This window comes from Rousettus aegyptiacus, unplaced genomic scaffold, assembly GCF_014176215.1.
Source record: "Rousettus aegyptiacus isolate mRouAeg1 unplaced genomic scaffold, mRouAeg1.p scaffold_m13_p_10, whole genome shotgun sequence".
In the NCBI taxonomy this organism is placed as follows: domain Eukaryota; kingdom Metazoa; phylum Chordata; class Mammalia; order Chiroptera; family Pteropodidae; genus Rousettus; species Rousettus aegyptiacus.
The window spans coordinates 90,693,018-90,716,767 of record NW_023416285.1 but is presented as its reverse complement, the minus strand read 5'-3'; the positions used below and the strand labels follow the sequence as shown (position 1 = coordinate 90,716,767).

At 41.5% G+C, this 23,750-nt stretch overlaps 1 long non-coding RNA gene and 1 pseudogene across 1 annotated transcript; both read right to left on the bottom strand.

The window, feature by feature from the left end:
- Positions 1-12,139: 12,139 nt before the first annotated feature.
- On the bottom strand, positions 12,140-12,256 carry LOC118609027 (annotated as a pseudogene).
- Positions 12,257-15,474: 3,218 nt separating this feature from the next.
- Positions 15,475-17,910, bottom strand: LOC118608297. Its single transcript, XR_004952985.1, has 2 exons — positions 17,759-17,910; positions 15,475-15,883 (listed from the first exon to the last, which is right to left on the bottom strand). It is a non-coding gene; the product is annotated as an uncharacterized LOC118608297 (long non-coding RNA).
- Between the last annotated feature and the right edge of the window lie 5,840 nt (positions 17,911-23,750).

Here is a 23,750-nt window from a genome sequence, read left to right as displayed (position 1 = left end):
TGCACAACCCAAGATGAATTACTTTTATGAGGTTCTGTGACAGCCAGGGGAAGGGTGGACCGAAATCAAAGGATTCGCCTTGCTCGCTGGCGTGGTTTCCAGTCCCCGATTCTCTGCTTATTGTGATAACTGGACTGGACTGGCGTTCAGGCCTCGCCGCGCCAACACCAACACTGTGCATCGCGGATGGACTTTAAACAGGGCTTTCTCCCCAACAGCTGCCTCGCGTCCTGTTTTGAGTGCATAACCTCATTTAAGTCAACAGGAACATCTCTCTGCCTGTCTCCTGGAGCGCAGGGTAGCCCTATATCCTCCTGGGGACTTGAGACTGAAGTCATCCGCACGTGCACTCGAGGACCCCGCCCCTGGGCCATCTGTTCCCTAGTGAATGGCACTATCTTCTTTGGGGGATGCATATGGGTGGACGTTTTGCTTTTAGTCAAGGTCAGGTGCCCAAGTTTGTTTTCTCTGTGATAGTAATCAAACTACAAATACCTGAATTCTAGTCACAGAAATCTTTATTGGGAAAATACATGCTATCGGGGGCAGATGCTGTGTAGGCTTTATACATACCATCATGCACTTCTGATTTAAAATGTGGAGACCCTTCAAAAATCTTTGAAAGTGTATCCTGCTCCCTTTTGTGATCTAATCTGATTGGACGACCTTTTCCTGTGTCTGGACACTGGAAATATAGCTAAATAATTTTTCCTCTCGTGGTTCTCTGTCTTGGATGAAGAAGATGCAAACTGCTGAATGAGCAGGGTGGCTTGAGTTGGAATTGAAAGAATCCTTTAATTATAAAGTGAATGATTCCCAAGAAGGAAATTTATTTAAGAGTTCTGGAGGACTATCGGTGAAATTTGGTCATGTTGTTAAATAGTTTTAAATACGCGTTATTTAAATTATTCCAACATTGCATTTTTGCTTGAGTAATATATAAAAATAAATCTCTAGAATAACATACTATTTAGTTTAATAAAATACCATTTAGGTGAAGTCACTAGATGGCCCTCTTCCTTTATTCTTGGTAACCGTAAGGAAAAAGTGTTTCCAATCCGGTACTCACTACGAACTCACTGTAGACAATTTCTCTGCGTTAAGTAAAGGTATCTGGACATGAAGCCAAAGTCTCAACTCACTACACGCAAGCACTAGAAAGGTCAGTAGGTTCCACAAAAAAGACTGTTAGCTTTATCAACATATTGATTGTGGGGTTCAATTACATGGCAAGAACCTACGATGATTTTTTTTTCTTTTTTTATAATGTTAATTGCATGTTTTATTATAATAACATGTACTTAGCTGTAGAATGTTTAAAATTTTCAGAAAATGACAAGAAAAGAATAAATATCACCAGTGATTCCAATTTCCAGGGCAAGCGTTACTAAAATTTTGGCATACTCCCTTTCTGTTTTCATATATATGTATACATATGTATGTGCATATATATTTATAAAATTTAGTACACACTTTATATGTAATTTTGTGTCCTATCGTTTTATAACCCTGTAGTGCTTTTAAATTATTATTTAATTCTCAAGGAAACTTTTGAGAATTACCAGTCTATTCACATTCTTTTCCCATTTAAAATCGCGTTATTCATCTTTCTATTGTTGCTTTCATTGTTCTTGACGTATTCGGAATACTAGACTCATATCGGATATATGATTTGCAAATGTTTCGTCACATTTCGTGGGCCGTCTTTTCACTCCTTTGATAATGTCCTTCGATGAACAAATTTTAACATTTTGTCGAAGTCCAGTTTACATATTTTTTTTTTCCTTTGGTTGCCGCGTGCTTGGTGTTATATTTAAGAAGCCGTCGTCTGGTGAAAATGTTCAGGAACTAGACTAGTGGCGGTGGTGGCATAACATGAGAAAGGTACTAAGTGCCACTGAACGTACCCCCTTAAAATACTTAAAATGATAAATTTTATGTTATGTCTATTTTACCGCAATAAAGCAAAAGGAAAACCGTCACCTCATCCAAGGGCGCAAAGATTTACGAGTCCTCTCTTCTAGAGTTTGGGTCTCTTACTCACTTTGCGTTCGTTGGCGTGTGCGGTGTGAGGTGGGGGTGCAGCCTCATTCTTCGGCATGTGCACGTCCAGCTGTGGCAGCTCCGTTCCCTGAGAACCTCGTAGCGTTTGGTCCATGACATTACAGCCATTACGTCACTTATCCCAGGGCTTTGCATCTAAGTTATTTGTGTGTCATTGCCCCCAGTAGAGGGTGGGTTTATCGCTTATCTCTTTATAATTCTCCCCTTCACCACACAACAAACAGCTCCTTTGCATTCAGGATGCTGTATATAGCAGATGGTCAATGAGCTGTTGATCTAAATTTACATTACAAAAAACAAAGATTATCCTTGGTGAGCTTTTACTATGAAGACTTTTGGGGCCTTATCACTGCAAGAACTGCTTTCCTTCTCAACAGCTGTCAATTAATATTTATGTAATAAAAATGTGTGTACGTCCCGTGCATTGGGGACTTTTGGGAGTCCATAATTAGCATTTATCTCTTCTCTGATTTTAGAAGCAATTGTAAGATAGGCTCAAGTGTCAGGTGGGTGTGTAAAAAATTATTTTCCTTTGTTGTGGGGGTGAGTTATTGGGAGAAGGCGGCTTGGATCTGTAGCCAAACGGGTTTGCTAAGGTTTTATCTGGAATGAGGTGTAGTTTTTACAAAGCTGCGAGCACAGCTCCATAACTGTAGACTTCCTGCACAGGGCAGACTACTTCCCCTTAACAGAGAACAGGTCAGGATACTTCATTCAGGGGAGAAGTAAGTGAGGGACAGAGAAGGAAAGAGGTGGAATCCTCTGTGCTGTCATCCTTAGTAGATGAATTCTTCCCATTTGGGAAACGTGAACAAATATCTGTCACATGTAAGGATGCACCATGGAGGAGAATGAAAAAAAGGATGGGCAATAGACCAGGAATGCCCCCTGATGGAGGTTCTTCCATATGGAAACATGTAGCGTAGGGGAGAAAAGTTCCATTTAACAGAGGGCTCAGTTGGTGCCTCATACCAAAATGATGGTTTAGGAGACTCCTCGGATTATAATTCCAGGCTCAGCATCGAGCTACCAGAGGGACATTTTGGGATTAACTGTGAGTCTTTCCTTAGCTACTTTTCACTTCTGCTAAATTGCACGATAAAGTTGGTGACCGACCTCATAAAGGAAAACATTTCTCTTTATTCATTTAGCTAAGAAGGATTTTTGTCATCATTTTTTTAACACACATCTTTTTTATGTCACTTCCTGTGGTAGCGTTTAACGATCCTTCCCTTTGTGAGAGATCCTAAAGTCCACTGAGTGAGTCATGTGAGACCAGATGACAAAGTATGTCTGGAGTCTGCAAGGCTATTCAGTTTACATTTGTGAACGTTAAGGAAGTTCATAATTCTGCATTTTATGAAGGAAGCCTCCCTTACTGTAATTTCCTTAATCAAACAATAGTTATGTGGAGATCCAATGCCTTTTCTGTGATTTTCCAAAAGCCACTTAACATAACTTTTTAACTTGAAGTTTTAAAGGGACACTCACTGGTTTCATATGAACTCGTTGTTTCTGAAAAATGCATTATTCGAAATGGGGTTTATGAAATTAAACTGATGTATGAAGGTTACACACAGTGCCCATGTTGTGGTGCGATCAAATTTAAGACCCACGGAGCCGATTGAGATTAATTATGAGCCTTTATTAGCCAGCAGGCGACTGATTCTCCCCACTAGAGAATCAGCCCCAAGCCTCTAGAAAGAATAGCTTAAAAATCCCCAAAATCCCCTTTAGCAAGCAAGCAGGTTTACAGAAGCAGAGGCTGGTCATTAACATATCTTTACACAGGATAACTACACCCTTGACATTAGCATATCTTTACACAGGGTAACTCCCAGAACTACACCCTGTTTAACATTAAACAATGGAAGCAGAAGTTGGCCATTTGAAAATTTTCCACCCTTAACAGCCAGACTCAAACTCCGGCATCCAGGCCACCTCTTTGCCAGGGGAAGACCTCTCCAAGGGCCCTAGGATCTCATCTGAGCTCTTGGAGCGAAGGCCCAGTTTACTATTTGGTTCATCATAGGAGCAAAAGGAATGCGCGTGGAATGACTGAATAGCTTGTTTGGCTTATGGAAGTTAAAGGAACCCTTTGCTCTGGAGGAAGGGAAGAGGCGGGGACAGGAACAGAAAAATCAGAGAGTAAGGCGTTATGGGAAGCAGAAACTAAATAGAAAGAAGTTGACACAATTCTGAAACACACCTGCGTGTTCTTTTACAGCCCCTCCCATTCAGGAGCTCACAAAGATGCTGTCTTTCTTGCAGGTTCAAGGCTTTTTCTACTTCTTGCTTGATGGCTATTCTCTGATGTCTCTTCATTTTTTCTGCAGAGGTTGCCAGACTAATCTTTCTATAGCTCAGCTCTGATTGTACTATTCTCTGGCTCAAAAACATGTACTGCCTCCCACAACTTCCTGGGTGTCGCGTCAGCCTAAGTTTTTTTTGGCACCCAAAGTCCCCTCCCGCCCCGTCAATGACCAGGATCCTTCTCCACACGGGCTCTGTTCCTGTCTGCATGCCTTCGTTCATGTTGGGCCTTTAGACCGTAGTGGGGGGAGGGGCAACCCTCCCACTTCCCTTCCTGGCAAAGTTGTAGATGTCTTTCAACTTCCAGTGTGATTCCCCTGTAACTACTTCCTGACCTCCTCCAATATGCTCTTTCCTTTTCTCTTGAGCCCTTGAACACTGAAACATGTGTCATTTGTGATACTGTCATATCCTAACTCGTACTTCATTTATTTCGTATACTTCTCACCTTTTTCTGATGATATGTAAGGTCTCTGAGTGCATGAAGAGGGCTTTACTCCTATTTCCATCCCAGGAAAACTCCGGCAGAATGCTTAGCACCCAGAGGTTCTCAAGAAACATTCCTTGAATGAAATGTCTTCTTTCTCATTTGACACTTTATGAAAATGCCGATATTTTTGGAGAGGCTTTATTCCTTCCTTTCCTCACTTGTAAATATGATTTTCACAAAGCATGTTGTTTTATCTTTAAAAACAGGAATTTTAATTTACCATTGGATTTATCATTAATAGATATACTATATGCCTAGTTTGAAAACGAGAACACTCCATGGAAGTAAACACTTTTAGCTCTTTCATATGACTCTTAACATATGCATATCATCCTAAAGAACTGGAACCTTAAGAAATGACTTTAAAAGTAACAAAATCTGATATTAAAAGCAGAAAATTTGAAAAATATTGGAAAGTAACTTGTGAGTTTCAGATGTCAGACGTTTTCGTTGGGACAAGCTGGAGCTTTGCAAAGTAGACTCCAGCAAATGTCGAGGTACAAGGATAGTACGCGACAGACTCTTGCTTCATCTCTCTAGACTGCTTTTCGGAGAATTTACACCAAATAACACCAAAGGAATGACTCTAGTGGTGGAAAATTTTGGCTTCTAGATAGGAAGGTAATTTCGAAGTATGCGTTAGGCACTGTGCATCATTCTCAAATATCCTGAGACTATAGCCAGTGAGCTTTAAGTCGCCCCTGTGTCAGATTTTTAAGTGGATTATTTAATAAACAACTTGTGAATCCTCCCATAAGGAATTACTGTTCACCAGCCTCAGCTGGTCCTCCAGGAATAAGTTGGTCGTGGAGGATGAAATCCACCATATACCTAGGATGGCACCTGTCGCACTAACTTCTTTCAGAGGCGGGGTCTGTGGACTTGAGGCTCGGGAATCACACAGTGCTTTTAGATTTTTAACAAGGTATCTGATGAGATCGCTCATAATGTTCTCATGGGCGACATGGAGTGACATGGCGACATACAACCCGAATAAGAGAGAGACGGTTTCTACACGGTAGAACTCAGTAAGTGAGAATCGTTGGGAAATCGTTCTCCGTTTAACAGTAAGACTCTTTAACCAGAAGTAACTGTCCCAGAGGGAAAAGGACTGCCTGTGACCCTGGAGATATTTGAGCAGAAGTTGAATGGACACTTGCCAGGGATGGTATAGAGGGGACTTGAGTACTGAAGGTGTGCTGGAGTTTGATGTCCTTTAAGGTTTTTATTTATTTATTTATTTCATACTTACGGTCTTCAGTTCTTGCTATGGCTGAAGGCATGGTTGGATGAGATATGTCCGCAGTTTGCAGTCATAGCTTGCGCCATCTAACCCAGCCGGGTTCTCACGGCCAAGTTGTTTTGGGTATCGAACAGAGTGCCAATGGATAAGAGCGAAAGAGTGTCAACCACAGGAAGAGGCTAATGAAACGTGTCCTGCTGACTGTGACTGGATCTCTCGTCATCCTAAGAGACAGGATAGCTTGGGTGTATCAGGCATTTTCCTGGGTGAGTCGCCAGCTGGTCAGCAGGGAGCAATATGGAGGCCATCATGTCCTGCCGCCATCGTGGACTGGTCAAGGTGTCCATACCTGAGGGCGAGGGGTGGACTCAGAGACTTCATAAGGTTCCTGTCTGGCTAGTGAGTCCAAGACACAGTGACTCAGTGACCTGGAAGAAATGAGGATTTCCTGTTAAGTCAGGACTAGGAGCCAAAGCTGGCCACCCACTGTCATCGAACTCCCCTGGGGAGAAAAGCAACGTCAGCTGTGGCCCCTTGGCCTCAGAGCTTCTGCCTGCCGCTGTCAGAATGCTCCGGGAGGACAGAGTTGCCTGAACTCTGACTGTGGCTAATAGCATTCTCATGACTTTCTCACTCGAGGCCTGCCCCGCCACCCCTCTGATTAGGACTGGAAGTTTGGAGTCTGGATGGCTGGCTTCCTGCAGACGAGGCTGGGAGGCTGAGCTGCAGCCAGCAATTCATGGAGGTCACTGGGTCGGAGTGCTCCTCTCTTTTCCTGGCCCCCGAGGCAGCATTTTGAATAAACATCTCTTTCCTCTCACAAAGCGAGAGGTAAAAAACACTTCTGGGGTCCCGCTCACTGCTTCCCAGGTCTTCTCGTTCTCCCCAATTTCCATCCTTTTGGGGGCGTATCATCACGACTAATAGGAAGGGGGCAGACAGGCTCCAACATGAACACTTTTCCATTTGGGGAATGTTCTTATTTACAGGAATTTCTTCTGTGTTTGGAAGGATTCTGTGTTTTCTTAAAGGTCTTTTCCTTGCAGCAATCAAGATTTGAAAAATTCCACAAAGAAATATTTCCATTCCTGGTCATGCATGATATCACGCATCGCTTAGAATTGGATGAACATAATTAAAACAAGCAGGAGGTTCAAATACACGTAGAGATATCAAGATCTCTGAATGTCAGCATAGAAATACAAAGTTGGTGCCTGTCATTAACCACCTCTGCTCTGTTTTCCCAGTTTTATCGACTCCATCAATGGCCACATACCTCTGCACAACCAGGAGACAATTGCTAACTACAGACAGACGCCCAGATTTTTGATGATGATGATTTCCTTAGGACAAACAAACATAAGATGCCTGGAGAAAAAAATGTTCTAAAAATGTAAATAACATTTTGAATACCAGTCTGGCTGCCGCATGATTAGAAATCATTCTGTTTTCTTGTTTACTCTAAGTTCATTACTTAGAAACCACTGAACTTGGAAATTCATGGCAAGACATCTATTCTTTTAAGCTTCTCTTTGGGAGTCATCTCTGTGCCTTTTTCTTTTTACTATATGTCTATGTCCAGAGATGAGAAAATGAGATATTTTTTATCCTCTGGTTTCCTGGTTCATTTACCTGAACTAAATGGTAATGATTCCATTCTTACTTGCCAGAAGTAAGAATCCTTATAACTGATCTCATTGTTTTTACTCTCTCTCGCTTATTGTCCATTCTGCACATCATAGCATGAGAAATTACAAAACAAAGCATGCAACCCCACCCCGCCCCCCCCTTTCCCCACCCCAGGAAATTAGATTATGTGGTTCCTTTTCTTAAAACTGCCCATGGCTCTCCACCACTTAAATGAGAATTTCTTACCATGGCTTACAGGGTCTGACTTGGCCTGGTCCCTGCTTCTCCCTCTGACTTCACTTTGTAAACAAAATTCAACGTTTTGCGTTTTAATAAATGTATTATCTTTGCAACCATCACCACGATCAGTTTTAGAATATTTTTAAACACCTCCAGCCCCAAATTATCATGAGACTATTTGTCGTCAATCTCCATTCCTCCCTCCAGGCACCAGTCAGGTATAGACCTGCTTTCTGTAAGGTCTATAAATTTCCCTTTTCTGAACATTTCTTATAAATGGAGTAATACAATATGCAGTCTTGTGCACCTGGCATATTTTTGAGGTTCATCCACATTGTAACATATACGACCATTTCATTCCTTTTTATTGCTGAATAATATCCCTTTGTGGCTATACCACATAGGTTTACCCATTAACCTCATGGTGGACAGAGATGGATGGGTTCTAGTTTGGGGTTATTTTGAGTTATGCTGCTGTGGACATATGTTTTCGTTTTTTCGGGGTACGTTCCTAAGAGTGGTTCTATAGGGAGCCGACATGAACTTTCTAGGAAACTGCCAAATTGATTTCCAAAGTGGCTGTGCTATTTCACGTTTCCATCAGCAAGGCCTCAGGACTCGTTTCTCCACATCTTTACCAAACTTGGTATTTTCTCTCTGATTATAATCAGTTTTTTTTTCTGCACCTATTGAAATGACTATGTGAATTTTCTTTTACTATTCGTATGATACATTACATTAATTGATTTTGGGATGTTAAAACAACCCCCACATTCCTAGGATATATCTCACTTGGTCGTGGTGTATAATCCTTCTTATGCGTAGCTGAATTCACTTTGCTAATATTTCGTTAAGGATTTTTGTGTGTGTATTCATTAGGGATGTTTGTTTCTTTTTCTTGCTCTGCCTTTTTCTGGCGTGGATATCAGGGTCATGCTGACCTTGTGAAATGAGGTGGTAGTTTTCTCTCTTCCCCTAATTTCTGAAAGAGGTTGTGAAGGATAGACATTATTTTTTTTCCCCCTTAAATATTTGATAGAATTTATGAGCAAAGCCATCTGGTCCTGGTCTTTTCTTTGTGGGAAGATTTAAGATTACTCATTTAAATTCTTTACTTGTTACACACCTATTCAGAGCTTCTATTTTTCTTGAGTCAGTTTGTGTTTTTCTAGGAATTTGTCTATTTTATCTAAATTCTCTAATTTGATGGCATGAAGTTGTTACAATATTCTCTTCTAATCCTCTCATTTTTGTTAGTTGGCAGTGACATCTTCCCTTTCTTCCCTGAGTTTGCTAATTTGTGTCTTCTCTCTTATTTGCTTGGTTAACCTGACTAAGGTCTTGTCAACTTGGTTAATCTTTTTAAACAGCCTACTTTGGGTTTGATTAATTTTGCCTATTCTTTTGATGTTTTTGATTTTATTTCTTTTCTTTAGCTAGGTTTGGATGGTTTGCTCTTCCCTTTCTAGTTTTGTAAAGTAAAAGCTTATGTTATTGATTTTGGATCTTTCTTCTTTTCTGGGATAGGCATTAAAGTTATAAATTTCTTTAAAATTATTTCTTTAGCTGCTTCCTATAAATTTTGAGATATCGTTTTTACTTTCATTCAGTTTAAAATATTTAAAAAGTTTCTTCAGGTTTTCTTTCTGACTTGTGGGTTATTTTGAAGCATGCTGTTTAATTTCCAAATACTTAAGGATTTCTAAAATTTATTTCTATTATGGTTCTCTCATTCTGTTGTGGTTAAAAAGTGTACTTTGTATGATTTCAATATTTTTAATTCTCTTGAGACTTGTTTTACGGCCCAGCATAGGTCTATCCCAGAGAATGTTTCAAGTGCTTTAAATAAAATTGGTGATTTTTGCAATTGTTGGACTGTGGAGTGTTTTATATGCATCAGATTTGTCGATAGTGTTGTTCACTTCTTTTATATTCTTATTCATTTTTTGTCTGGTGGTTCTATCAATTATCAAAAGTGAGGTATCAAAATCTCCAGATATTGTTGAACTGTGTCTCTTTTAATTTATATTAGTTTATGCTTCATGTATTTGGGAGCACTGTTGTTAGGTGCATACATGTCAATAATTGTTATAGCTTTCTGATGAATTGACCCTTTTATTATCATAAAGCTTCTTTGTTTCTGTAAATACATATCTTCTTACAATCAATTTTTCTGTTATTAACATATCCAGTAGCTACTCTAGCTCCCTTCTGATAATTTTTTGCATAGTATATATATATATATATATATATATTTTTTTTTTTTTTTCTATCCTTTTATTTTGAATTTCCTTATGTCAATGAACATAGGTATGTCTCCTGTAGATAGCTCACAGTTTTGTCCTGCTCTTTTATCCAATTTGGCAATTTCTCTTTTGACTTGGGTGGGCATCTAGTCCCTTTACATTTAATGCGATTATCGATACGGGTGCATTTCTAAGTGCATTTTGGTGTTTTTTTTTCTATTTGTCTCATATCTTTTTGTTCTTCTATTCCTCCTTTACTGCTTTTTATTTTTATGTAAGGAAACATTTTTAGCATACCATTTCAAACCACTTGTTGATTTTTTTTTAACCATAGAATTTTTAGTTATGTTCTTAGTGGTTGCTTCAGGGTTTATCATATGCTTCTTAATGTATTGCAATCAACTTCAGAATAATACTAACTTAATTCCAGTAAGATATAGACATTGCTTCAATATAATTTTATTCTCTTTTTTTACCATTATTATCATATTTCTTTGTTATTAGCCCAACAGAAAGTATAATTATTGCTTTATAAAATTTATGCCTTTTAAATGAAGGAAAGTATATTTATAGAGTTTTCGGATTTAAACACATAGTTATCTCAGCACAATTTATTTCTTCTTGTGGATTTAATCTATCATTTTGTGTTACTCCCCTCACCCCATAACCACCCCCCCCCCCCCAAAGTATCTCCTTTAGTATTTCTTGCAAGGCATAACTGCTAACAACGAATTCTTTCCGTCTTTATCTGGGATTTTCTTTATTTCACTTGTATTTTTGAATAGTAGGTTTTACTGTACAGAGAATTTTACATTGACGGTTCTTTTATTTCGACAGTTTGAACACATTATTTCGCTGTCTTCTGGCTGTCAGAAGACAATGCTGCATGGATAATTTCACAGCTCTGCATGATCAGGGCTTTCTAAATAAAGAGTGTTGGAAGTTGAGTTAAAAGATGATTCATGGCGAGCATGCTTTGGAAGTTCAAGATAGAAGCTTCTGGAGAGATTAGGAGACGTCTCCCCTGAAGACAACTATTGTTTAGTCCAAAGGGCAATACAAACCTCTCATCCTCTCGGAGAGGAGTGGTTTACTTTCCAGAGCGAAGGCTACTCCCCCAGTCCTCTCAGGCGCAGATGTGCCAGAGGTCCCTATGTGAGCTCTATTTCATAATTTTAGGGATGGCTATCCTGTGGTATAAATCATATTGCAAGTGCGGGTAATATTTTGTCTCATTGTCGTGTGGGGAATTGGAAAGCTCATGTAAGCTGCTCTGTAAACAACGGCCTTTACCTGAATCTCGAGGTCTCCTGTTTCTCTTTATCTACCTGTACAATGAGAAATCAGCCATTCATAATTGTTCCCCAGGACAAGTTGTTTTTCTCCTTCGTTTCCAAGATTCCCTCTTTGTTTTTGTCTTTCTACAGTTTAACTACGATTGGTACAGATGTGGATCTCTTTCTGTTTGTGCCACTTGGGTTTGTTGAGCTTCTTGGACCTGTAGGTAAATATTTTTTTCACCAAATTTGTGAAGTTTTAGGACATTATTTCTTCAAAACGTTTTCCTGCCCCTTTCTCTCTCGCTCCTTCTTGAACTCTCATTACATGTATGCTGATACACTTGCTGTTGTACTCCAAGTCTCTGGGCCTCTGGATATTTTTCTTCAATCTTTTTTTTCTCTCTGTCCTCAGATGGGATCATTTTTATTGCTCTCTCTTAAAGTTTATTAATTTTTTTTTTTTTTTTTTTTGCCATCTCAAATATGCTGCTGAGACCCTCTGGTGATTTTTTTTTTTCGTTTCAGTTATTCTACTTTTCTTTCTTTCTTTTTTTTTAGGTGAGGCAACCCTTAGTTGACCTCACAGATTGCAAGGACCTTGTCAGTTTACAATCCCTTACGTTTTTATTTTTTACGCCTACAGCACCTTGTCTTCCTAGGTGGTCTCCCATCCAAGTACTAACCAGGCCTGACCCTGCTTAGCTTCCGATCAGACGAGATCAGGCTTGTTCAGGGTGGCATGGCCATAGACTCAGTTATTCTACTTTTCAACTTCACGATTTCCATTCGATTATTTCTTATAACTTCTATATCTTTATTGAGATTCCTATGCACTGAGTCGTTGTCATATTTCTTTTAAATTTGTAATCATAGTTTTCTATAGCTTCATAAGCAAACTTCGTGAGGGCAGGAAGTTTTGTCATGGGCACTTTTGTATCTCCAGCTCCCAGAATAACACCCAGCATCTAATACATCTAAATGAGCATTTGCTGAATGGATGAGTTGACGATGATGTTTAACTTCATCCTCTACATATGTATCTCTTCTCTATGCATGCCCGAAACTCATTTTTATTTTTCTTGCTCTGAAAATGTTTGCTTCGCATGTCTGGTCTTAAAATGGAAGCTCTTTCCGGGGATCGCCAATGTCTTAATAAACAATGGGAGGCTTTTTCTCAAGCAGGAGGCCGCAGCAGATATATGAAGAGACGGGGGACTCCCACTGCGTTAACGATTGATAACAAGATGCAGGAGACCATTAATCCATTTGAACATATTTACGTATACTATTAATTGCAGAAATGGTAGAAAGACCACCCTCCTCTGAGCGGATTGTCCTATTTCTTCCACTTCATCTTTCCCTCCCTTACTCCCCAGCGCTGGCATATAAACAAATCCACATCTCACCAATCTAGATTGCAATGGAGGTTTGCTAAGACAGATAACATGGTGTGGAGACACTATTAGGATGATTAATAGAGCAATCAGAGAGACAAAAGAGAAATTTAAAGGGCACAGTTAAGAAGTAGGGAACGTAGATGATTGTCAAGATTCCTTGCAAAAGGTAGGACCTTATATGTTTTCTGAATGAGGGAGGTAAGGGCAGAATAGGAAAGACCCGGGAAAAGTTGCTATCATGGGAATGGACAGAAAAGTCTATGAAGGGCCACAGGGGAGAGGCCTGATGTGCTTTCCTTGGTGAAGAGAGAGTGGAATGAAAGCAAGAAAAGTGTTTCCAAGGAAGTCAAGCCTGATGTAAATGCTGGAGGATATGCAGGGTTTGCTGCACTTGGCGAACAGTGAGGGGACAGACATTCCAGGCAGAAGGAGCAGAGATGTAGCAAGGAACTAACGGTCCACTATATAATTGCTTTTCAACATTGATCATCACAATTATGTTTATTTAATTCAATCTGATAATTAATTATGTTAGCCTCGAACACAGCAACTGAACATGAGAAAAAGAGGCCCCCAGACAGGCTACAGGGTGAGATAAATCAGACTAAAGCTAGATAGATAACACTCTAAATGAACAATGTACAGAAATAATTGAATAATTGAATGATGCTCGCATTGGCATGCTATTATAAAATCTCTATTAAGCACACCTTTGCAGAGGTGATTTTCCTAACATTTCTACACAAATGCCCTTTATACTGGTTTTGTTTCATTCTGTTTGCATTACGAAATTGCTATATGTCTATCTATTTAGATGAAATTTTTACTGGCCCATTTGACTATTAAAATAAGTAATATAAATGAGGAGTGTGGGAAATGCGTTCAGAACAGTCTGGTGAACTTTGATTAAATGAGAAATTATACTCTAAGACGCCTTCGAAGTCACTGCAAAACCAGCCTGGTCTCACGCAGGGGCTAAGAGTCAGGAAAAATCTATTCTGCCATTGTCTTCCGCTAACTGCTTCTTCTCTGTCTCTATTAGTCACCTGACTGCAGTTAAAATAACATTTACTGCTTTCTGCTTAATGTTCTAGAACAGATGACCAGGAAGCCTTGAAGCAGAGACCGCGGGTAATCTTAAAGCCAGTGGGTTGTCCTAACTAGCCTTCCCTCCCAGCTTGCTGTAATTGATCCCAGGCAGACGAGGTAGAGCATTAAGCTTCTCCCTCTTCACCCTGAATATACAAGTGGAGATGAAGCTTATGATAGAAAGTTAAGACTCTCAAAGGGTCTCCTGTGTAGAAAAGCTTGGGAGTGGTATAGACAGAGACTATGTGGGTGCAGTTGTTGTACATCCCAGAGCCTAACGCTCCAGTGAATTCGGGGGTGGGGGCTGGGCTGGGAAAGGGTAGGATCGTACCAGCCATCTTTCTTCCCTATGAAACATTTTTTCCCCCTTAAGAAAGGGACACTCTCGCTCATTTGTCTCATTGCTTTTTCCTTAGTTACCAGTGGTGTTGCTGACCGGGGGGCCTCAGGGTGCATTTTTGGGGGGTTCTGGCTCATGTGACAAGCTATGTTGCACTGTATTGATTTTCTTTCCAATGTGTGGTCTCCAGGTTTAACCAACAGTTGTTTCCTTCTTTGCAACATAGACCATGGTCTTCGAACACTCAGACATTGCCTTCTGAGTTGACAGAGTATAGATTCTACTCTATGTCTACCCTCTGCAAAGAGTATTTTGGGAAAACGAGTTACACATGGTGTCCTGCTCACACGATCTCAGCTGACTCCTGGTGGCAGGCAGTCAGGGGGCAGCCTCCCCAAAGATTTTGGTTAGATAGTTACCCAATCCTCTGGACCGTGCCTTTGAAACGTCTCTCTCATCTTTTCTTTGGAATGTTTCTCTTCTCTTCCTCTCTCTGTTGCCATAACCACCACTTTTTAATTTGAGATTCATTGCCCATGCTTGGATTTTGGCACTAGACTTACGAGCTAGTTGGCCTGACTTTCTGCTTTGAAACAAAGTGGCTCCTTATTTTCGTATTACGAAGTGCCTCACTCTAATGTCCTTCCTCATCTGACCCCATACTAGCCCTACAAGAATGTGTCACGCCAGCGTTCCCCATCACCGACCCTCTGATCGGGTTAGGCCGGTGTACTCACTATCCCCAGGACAGGCCCCTGAAGCCTTATATTATTTCATTTTATTATTTTATTATTTTTATTTTATTTTATTTTATTTATTTTATTTTATTTTTATTTTATTTTTGTATTTTATTTTATTATTTTATTATATTATATTATTTTTTATTTTATTTTATTTTAATTTTATTGAATGTCATTTTCCCCCCTTTTTCTGCCTAGTCGCATCTTTCTTAGCCTTCAGGGCCCCATCTTCCAGGAAGCCTCTGTGGTCCTTTCCGCTCTCACCCTCCTATGAATTTCTCTTGGGCTTCATGACGATCCCAGTAATTCAGTGCAGTTTTGCACTGACTTCTCTTGCAGTGACTTCTGTTTCCCACTAATTGTTTTCAAATCTTGGTTTCCCAATTTAAAAACAACAACAACAACAACAACAAAAGCTTTTTAATGATGATTAGACTCTATTACACATCCTTTATTGTGTTTAAATATCCCCAACAGTCCTGGATCCATAATAACTATCCATACATACTTTTAGCTTGATTAATTCTGCATCTTCCAGCACTGAAGTGTTGGAAATGTAGCACTGGATTCCTGCTTCACAGTTACTCTGAGACGCTTTTGACATCTGTGGGACTGTCTGTTTTGGTTAAAGGGGCAGGTTAAAATAGAAGTCCATTTTCATAATACAGTTGCTTTTCTGAACAGGGTTCTTTTTTGCTCCCTCCAAAGGCCACTGAAATGTTCTTTCTCACTCGGTCTTCTGTCTTCTAGGTGTATGCTCAGATCTCTCACTGAGAGAATTTCCACCTGGGTCAAAACATGTACATTGAGTTCTGAAAAAAATTTTCATAAGTCATTGTCACTATGCGTGGATTTAAAAAACAAGTAAATGTACAAATAGCATGAACTCTGAAACATAACTACAGCCTGCTGGGATCACATGGGGTATCATTCCCATGGAGAGTGAGAATCTCAGTCCCAATATCCATTATACTAAATACAACCCCAAATGCTATTTTCCTCAGGTCACTGGAATTTATTTTCTTTTATAGAATTGGACGTGAAAATCGATTGACTTGTAGTGAGTAGGCAAATCATCTTTTTTGTCAGAAGCACAGTTTCTTTAATTGCTAAAGAACACAGGTCTTTGGTTTCCCTGTTACTCAGCACGAATTCAATCAATGTTTCTTACGTCTTCCCCAGTTTTCTGCTCTATTCCAGCCTCACCCATACTTTCAGAGCTCTGCGTTTTGGATAATTTTCTGCCGGAAGTAGAATTTTTCCTGGGTTAAAACTTCACACCTCTAATTCCATTTTCTTTCTGTGTTTCCTAATTTTGCTTCCTTTCTCCACTTTTCATCTTCCAGGACATAAACAAAGATGCCCTATGCTCAAGTCTAAACACAACTCAACTGGTTCTCAAGAAAATTACATGATTTATCTTCTCACCCATTTAGCATTTAACTTTAGTTGAGATTTTTTTTTTAAAAAAGATTGAGATATTGATACAATAATGTCACACTAACTGATACCAGTGGACCATCTAATTTCATTGTGTAGTTCAGGTTAAAGAATTTAGCTTACCATTAATTCCTCAGGGATGGGTAATGCTTTTAGTTCACCTGTAAAGCAGTAAAGCATTTCTAAACTATTCTCTGGAGATATATATGGTTGAGGTAAAGGTATGCAAAGAGAGTTCTGTTGGAGGGACTATTCATAGTATAGGATGTATCTAAAATCTCCAAACTTGGTTAGGAGTGTCTTCTTTCTCCTTTATCATTCTTTTGCTAAATTCATAACATAGTCATAGTTCCAAAAGCCTCGGTCTGTGTCATCATCTTTTAAGTTACTAAATCTATTAGTTCTCCTCTCCTGACATCCACCGCTTGATTTCTTCCATTTTAGGAGATTTGCAATAGAGTTTAGATTTAGAAAGAATACTTTGGGAAGGAAGGGAATTGTACCCATACCAGAGGGGATAAAATTCCTTACTTCTTAGCGAGGCTATTTGTAACCTGGGATTAAACTTGACTAACAAACAAGTGTTGAAGTTTCAGTCTAAGTTTACTAAGAAAACCCCAAATCTTGTGTGAATGGTGTGTGAGGAATATGGGTATTAGCAAGAGAATTACGTTTGGAAATTGGAGTTTCTCTGTTGCAAAGGGGTCTCCTCTTGGCAGAAAAGAGAGAGGAAGTCCTGTGAATTGTTAGTGCATTCATGGGTGACTGGAGAAACTCGACAGAGCTCATCAGATTGAAGAGTTGGGCTTCTCTGTTCCCCAGACAGGTACGCTGCTTTCTGCCTGAAATCTGTAAGCTTGTGTCCCTAAGCCTCTCTGTCCAAGACCATATTTTGGTTGTCCGGTTGTTTGTTTTGGAAATGTCACAATAAATAACTGAAGAAAGGATATTAGAGAAAGGCTACGAATTCTTTAGGGACATAATGCCTCATGCATGTGGCCTCTGTTAAAAGGAAATCGCTATAGATAATATTTGCTTTTCTATATTCCCTGAGGACAATAAACTAGAAACGGGAACAAGAGGTGGAAAAAAAAAAAAAAACTTGTTATTTGTTTACTGAGTAAAGCCTCCTATTTCGGTCATTTTGGCCAAAGAAGAGAATGGGGAAACTTGATCCCGAGTGACTCTGTGCCCTGGGACCCAGGAGTTAGATGTTTATATCTTGTGGGGTGAGACGCACTCCATACCTACAAGACTGGACCAGCTGTTTCTCTGGGGAACTTGGCGGGGCTCTCCTTGCAACAACTCGGTCTCCATCCATCTCATCTGATGCAACTGAGGCTTTCCGGGATGGGGCGAGTCCGGAGACAGCTTTGTAGTCTTGGCTAAAGGTGAGGAAGGGTCAAAATCAAAGCACCTTTCCTTGCAGAGGCATGATCTCGGCTGTGCACCTGCAGGGGGTTCTCTCCTCCCTCATCTCTTTGAGCATTACTCTGTGAGAGTTTTGGCACGGGCGCAAGAACCGCCACAAGAATCCGTGAACCAGAGCCAAATCTGACATCACCAGCAAGATGAAACGCTCCATGTGCAAGGCCCGCAGACACAAAACCCACTGCCCAGGGGACAGAAGAGGACCCTGGTTGCTTCCTAGGTGGTGACTCTCCCCAGGACCCACTGCCCCTCACCTAGGGGGCCAATGTCTGCCAAGGAGTTTCTGAATTACTCAAAGCTCATCAAAGAAAGGATTCTACTTCCCTGGGGAGATGCTTATTTTCCCTCTTAATTACCAAAGCATACGAGAAGTCTTCTGAAATGTTGATTTGGAGATGCGGAATTTACATTTGTGAGACCACCTCATTTAGCTTGCAAAGGAGATTCTAAGCTGCCCAGCAGGAAGAACTTTGGATTCCAATATCCTCAGCCTGGGAGAGGTGGGCAGAAAAGTCAGGGAATGCTGAACTGCTGACATTTTCAAAGGAGTTGTTAAGATGAACAAAGACAACCATGAAAGGCGGAAGGAAGCTGCTGTATTAAAAACAGAGGATTTTAGTAAGAAATGCCCCCCTGAGTCATCCGAAGCAGGTCACACTGGGATGAAAGTGATTAACTGCTTTAAATCTCAGAGGAAGATTCCTCCACTGTCGTAGATGACAGAAATGAAGAATGAACTTGAATATCTGGTCTGAAGTAGGGAGTCAGAAGCTGCTGAAGAGATGCATATGGCCGATAAGGAGGAAGAACCAAGAGCAAGTTTAAAATGAGCCCAGGAAAGGCTTATTGGAAAAAAAAAATTTTTTTCTTCCCCAATCTACAAGCAATAAAATACTACTTCTTTGGGGACTGTGATTGACATTTGTTTTAAGAAGGAAGAAATGATAATCACTGGAAACATCCAAGATCACCAAGGGGTTCAAGCAAGGCTCAGCGAGGCCACTGGGGAGTCCTCGAGACAAAGCCAGGTTCCATATCTGAGAAGAGTCACACGGCTCCCAGATGTGCCCTGCGGTGCTCAGTCATTGGCTGGGAGCAGCCTGTGCAAAGTGTGACCTGGATGCAAACGTGACGATGGATTTCAGAGCATGTTGCTGGACCTCTTGATCAAGTATACTTCCTGTAGTTGGAAGTTTGCAGGACAAATTCTCATGGTCACCACTGTTACTCAGTGGACAATCATAACAGCAGTCCTATCTTCTGTGGGATTGAAAGGAACCTTGAAGATTATTGTTCCAGCTCTCTCCTTTTGGACTGAAACTTGGGCACGTGGGGCTGGATGACTTTAGATATTGGGCAGCCCTGGAGCGGTGGAGCTCATTTTCTCCTTAAAAAAATTCGAGTGTCCTAACTCCAGTGCTCTTTAATGAGCTTATAACACTAAATGGTGTGGGGAAATAAGGTTCATATTTCTGATCATGAAAATGTGCAGATTCTAGAAAATTCAGAAAATAAAGAGAAGTACAAGAAGAAAAAGTATTACTCATAACTTGTCTAACTAAACCCTCAAGTTCTTACCCTTTCAGTATGTTTCCTTATAGTTTTTTTCTATGTGCTTTTTTATATATTAAAGTTTACACTGTATAAAATTTTACCCTGTTTTTTCTTTCTTTCTTTTTTTTCTTTTTTAAATATGGTGTCACAATATAGGCATTCTCCATGCTGTAACTATTTTATAAACTTAGTTTAAGTGACTACATAACACATTAGCCTTAGATTCAGTTATTATGAACTACGTAAGAAAACAAAGGAAAATTTAGGTTCTGCATAATCTTTTAAAGTTTCTGAAATTTACTGTTTTAATCTGGGATATAAGACCACGTCTCCTTACCTTCTCATCACTTACTACCCCGTTGCTTTGTGGAAATTCTGATTTCTGAATGGACGGAGAAATTTGGGGGCTATCCGTTAGGGAGAGAATGCATGGGAATGAAGAGGAAGGGAGAATTTATGATGACTCATCCCCCAAAGCAGAATCTACCTGCGTAAAGAATGACTGCCCTGGATGTCACAGACCCCAAATCTCTGTCCGGGGGCAGACAGGATGAGTTGACACTCCTTTCCTTAGTCAGTTCTCAGAGATATGTGTGTTTTCACAGGGAAAACACTGTGAACAGCTCATTCTTTTTCTTGATCCAGCCACGTGTGACTTCTGGTTAGTGTAAATTACTCCTAGTTTTTGGCATTTGGCTGTTCTCTGTCTCAGTTTTTCTCGCTTTCCTTCCTTCCTTCCTTCCCTCTTCCTTCCTTCCTTCCTTCCTTCCTTCCTTCCTTCCTTCCTTCCTTCCTTCCTTCCTTCTTCTCTTTCTCTCTCTCTCCCCTTTTTTTCATTTTCTTTCTTTCTTTCAGAGGCAAGTTGGGAGTGGTATAGCTTGACTCACATTGGTATTGTTGTTTAGCTAATTCATTTATCAAATACTCATTCAACGCTAGAAATATTCATACAACCACGTACTTGCTGGGTTCTGGAGATACAAAGATATAAAGATATAGTCTCTGCCTGTAAGGAGATCAGAGTCTGACAGGGAAGATGTCTATTAAAAACAGATGATTACAAAAACAAGTAGAAACAGAGGATTAGGTATTATAGGATGACCTGGGGAAGAATAGCTGTCTCAACTGTGTGTGTGTGTGTGTGTGTGTGTGTGTGTGTGTATGTGTGCATGCACACATGGGCACAAGCACACCTAACCTTGTTTTAGTCATATTTCCTAGAAAGAGGGCTTAGGTAAGATATTTTATGCTAATGCTTTACTTGGAGTTTAATCCCAGGAAAGCAGGAGTGAGGCACAGGAAGATAAATCATGGAAGAATTGAGAGCATCAAGAGGGGTGTATTGCCAAGCTGGATACTGCTTGGTATTAAGCATGAAGGATTGCTTAATTTCGCAGGCCCATCTTTAGACAGGCCACGTGAAGAACGACACATCAGAGGGGAGACGAATTTATCTACTGTTTCCCATTAATCACAAGTTCTCTACGTGGGGTGACCTCCCCAAATCTGGATGGTGCACATGTGGGCATTCAGGGCATCCTGTGACATCTCATGCCAGAACCAACTGGGAAGTCCCTGGTCAGGAGGTGAGAGGCCCAGGTACAGGAGGGGCTGCTGGGTTGTGCCCATGGGAGCATGGTTGCTGTGGCAGCTGGTATGCATGGAGTTTCCAAGGGACCTTGAGTCAGGCGCCTCAGCGAGGATCTTAGGTGGCGCTGTGCAGGTCAAGGTGTGGCCCCTGCCGCTGATGAAGCAGTGCTTGTGAGTTGTGTCTTCAAGAGTAAGGAGAAAGTTAGATAGTCATGCATTGTCTGACAAGGGGATACATCTGCGAAACGCATTGTTAGGTGAATCCGTCATCGTGGGAACAGCATAGAGTGCACTCATACAAACCAGGTGCTGCACACCTGGGCGCCGGGGTACAGCCTACCGCTCCTCAGCCACACACCTGTAGAGCATGTCGCTGTACTGACTACTGGGGGCAATTTTAACACAATGGCCAATATTTGCACATATCTAAACATATCTAAACATAGAAAAGGTACAGTAAACATACGGTATAAAAGATAAACAATGGTACACCTGTATGGGCACCTACCATGAATGGTGTTTGCAGGACTGGAAGCTGCTGTGAGTCAGTAAGTGATGTGAAGGCCTAGGACGTATTGTCCGCTGCTGTAGACTTAATACGCACTGTACACTCAGGCTACGCTGAATTTATAAAAATGATTTTTCTTTCTTCAGTAATAAATTAACCTTTGCTAACTGTAACATTTTTACCTTATAAACTTTTGATTTTTTATAAAACCTTTTTGACTCTTTCGTAATAACATGTAGCTTAAAACACAAACGCAGCTGCATAAAAATATTTCTTTCTTTATATCCTCAGTCCATGTCGATAACTGTGAGTGATGCATCATGCTATGCATACGCACAGGGCTATGGCTTTACGCCGGCTGCAACTTTACGACGGCTGCAACTTTACGACGGCTGCAACTTTACGACGGCTGCAACTTTACGGCAGCTGCAACTTCAAGACATCGCGAGAGCTACAACCTTACCACAGCTGTGACTTTAAGACATAGCCATGGCTATGACGTCATGGACCACCTCCAGGTTACCACGGCTATGACGTCACTAGGCGATAGGAACTTTTCAGCCCGTTATAATCGTAAGGGACCACCGCTGAAGTTCGGTCTGCGTGACTGAAGACAGCCTCTCAGTGGGAAGGTCATTCCAAGCGAAGGGAACGGAGAGCAGAGGCTCAGCGGTAAGACACGGCCCGCAGCAGGTGTTGGCAAATCAGGGTGAACTTTTCACAGAGAAGTGTTCCCCGTAACAGGCATTCCTTTACGTCCCCTCCGGGCTGCTCTCGCGCCCCGATGGCAGAGGTGGGCCGTAGTGACAGAGTGTGCGTGGACTGCAAAGCTCAAACTATTTACCGTTTGGACCTTTACAGGTGGCGTTTGCTGACCCCTGGCCTAGAGTGTGCAAGGAACTGCGAACGGTTTGCAGTTTCCAGAACGAGGAGAGAGGAGCTGTGAGTACAGGCTGGAGACGGAGGCAGAGCCGGGTCGTCGTGTTTGCCACGTAAGGAGCGCTTGGCTGGCTTCGAACGGCCTCCCCAGGTACGCGACCGTGGTGGAGACCACTTTCCGTGGTGTGTACTCTATCGCTTCTGTGGAATTCTCCAGCATCAAGTATAAATTAGACAATTAGAATCACGTGGCTATGACTTACTCGGGCCCTGCTGTGGGACACATGAGAAGTCATCTTGGGGGGAGTGAGTTTTCTTTTCTGTGGTTCATTTTGCTGGTTGCAGCACCCAGGCCAGGCGCCTGTCCCATCCACGCGTGGCCCCTGGGAGTGCGGACCCGCTGCTTTCTCTCGGGGCACCGAAGGCTGTCAGCCTCCATGGCCCTCAGCGCAGGGAGATTTGGAGCGAGGGGTGCACAGGCCCTTCTTCCCCTGTTGAGGGCCCCTTACATTTGGGGCATGAGATGGGTGGGTCTTTTCAGGCATTTCAGAAGAGAAGGGCTGGTGCTCAGAATTTGGGTAAAAATGCCTCTTAAAGAGGGGCTGGTGGTGTCAGTAGCCGTTAGAGATGGGTGAAGGTTGGAAGGTGAGACTCTCCCATACCTCTCAGACGGTGTCCTTTCCCAAATGCGTCCCTTCCTTTGCCCCTTAGAACCTTGTGCCTCCGAGCGGTAACTGACCCGGGGACAGCAGAGCCAGTCACCGGGTTGGGAGTACGGTGTGGAAGGAGAGCTGGGCCTTAGCAGACCCTGGGTAGCAACCGAGAGTCTGGGGTCCCACCAGCCCCTTCCAGCCCCTTTTACACACTTCACACACGTCAATAGAAAATATTGTGTGTAATGACCTGTGTGAAGTGGCTGAGAAGAGGATGAGGCCCAGTGAGATGGAAGCTGGGGGATCATCCACTTCACAGCGCAGCTGGTCAGCAGATACCGAGGGACCGAGTCTCCTTGACCCCTGTGCTGTTTCCTAGCATGAGTTAATAACACGGCCCCGTGGGAGGTAATGCTCCTGACTCAGAAAATCCCCTGGAGTTTCTAACTGAGCCTGAAAAACACCAGGTATAAGATTTGGAGCATTGCGGGTAGATAGCCCACCTCCACAGAAAGATGCCATACCTGTCCACAGGGTGCTTGAATAATTTCAGATAGATTTAAAAATCAATAAAAAGCAGATGATGATTTTGGGAGAATGCCTTCAATATCTGTGAAACACTGA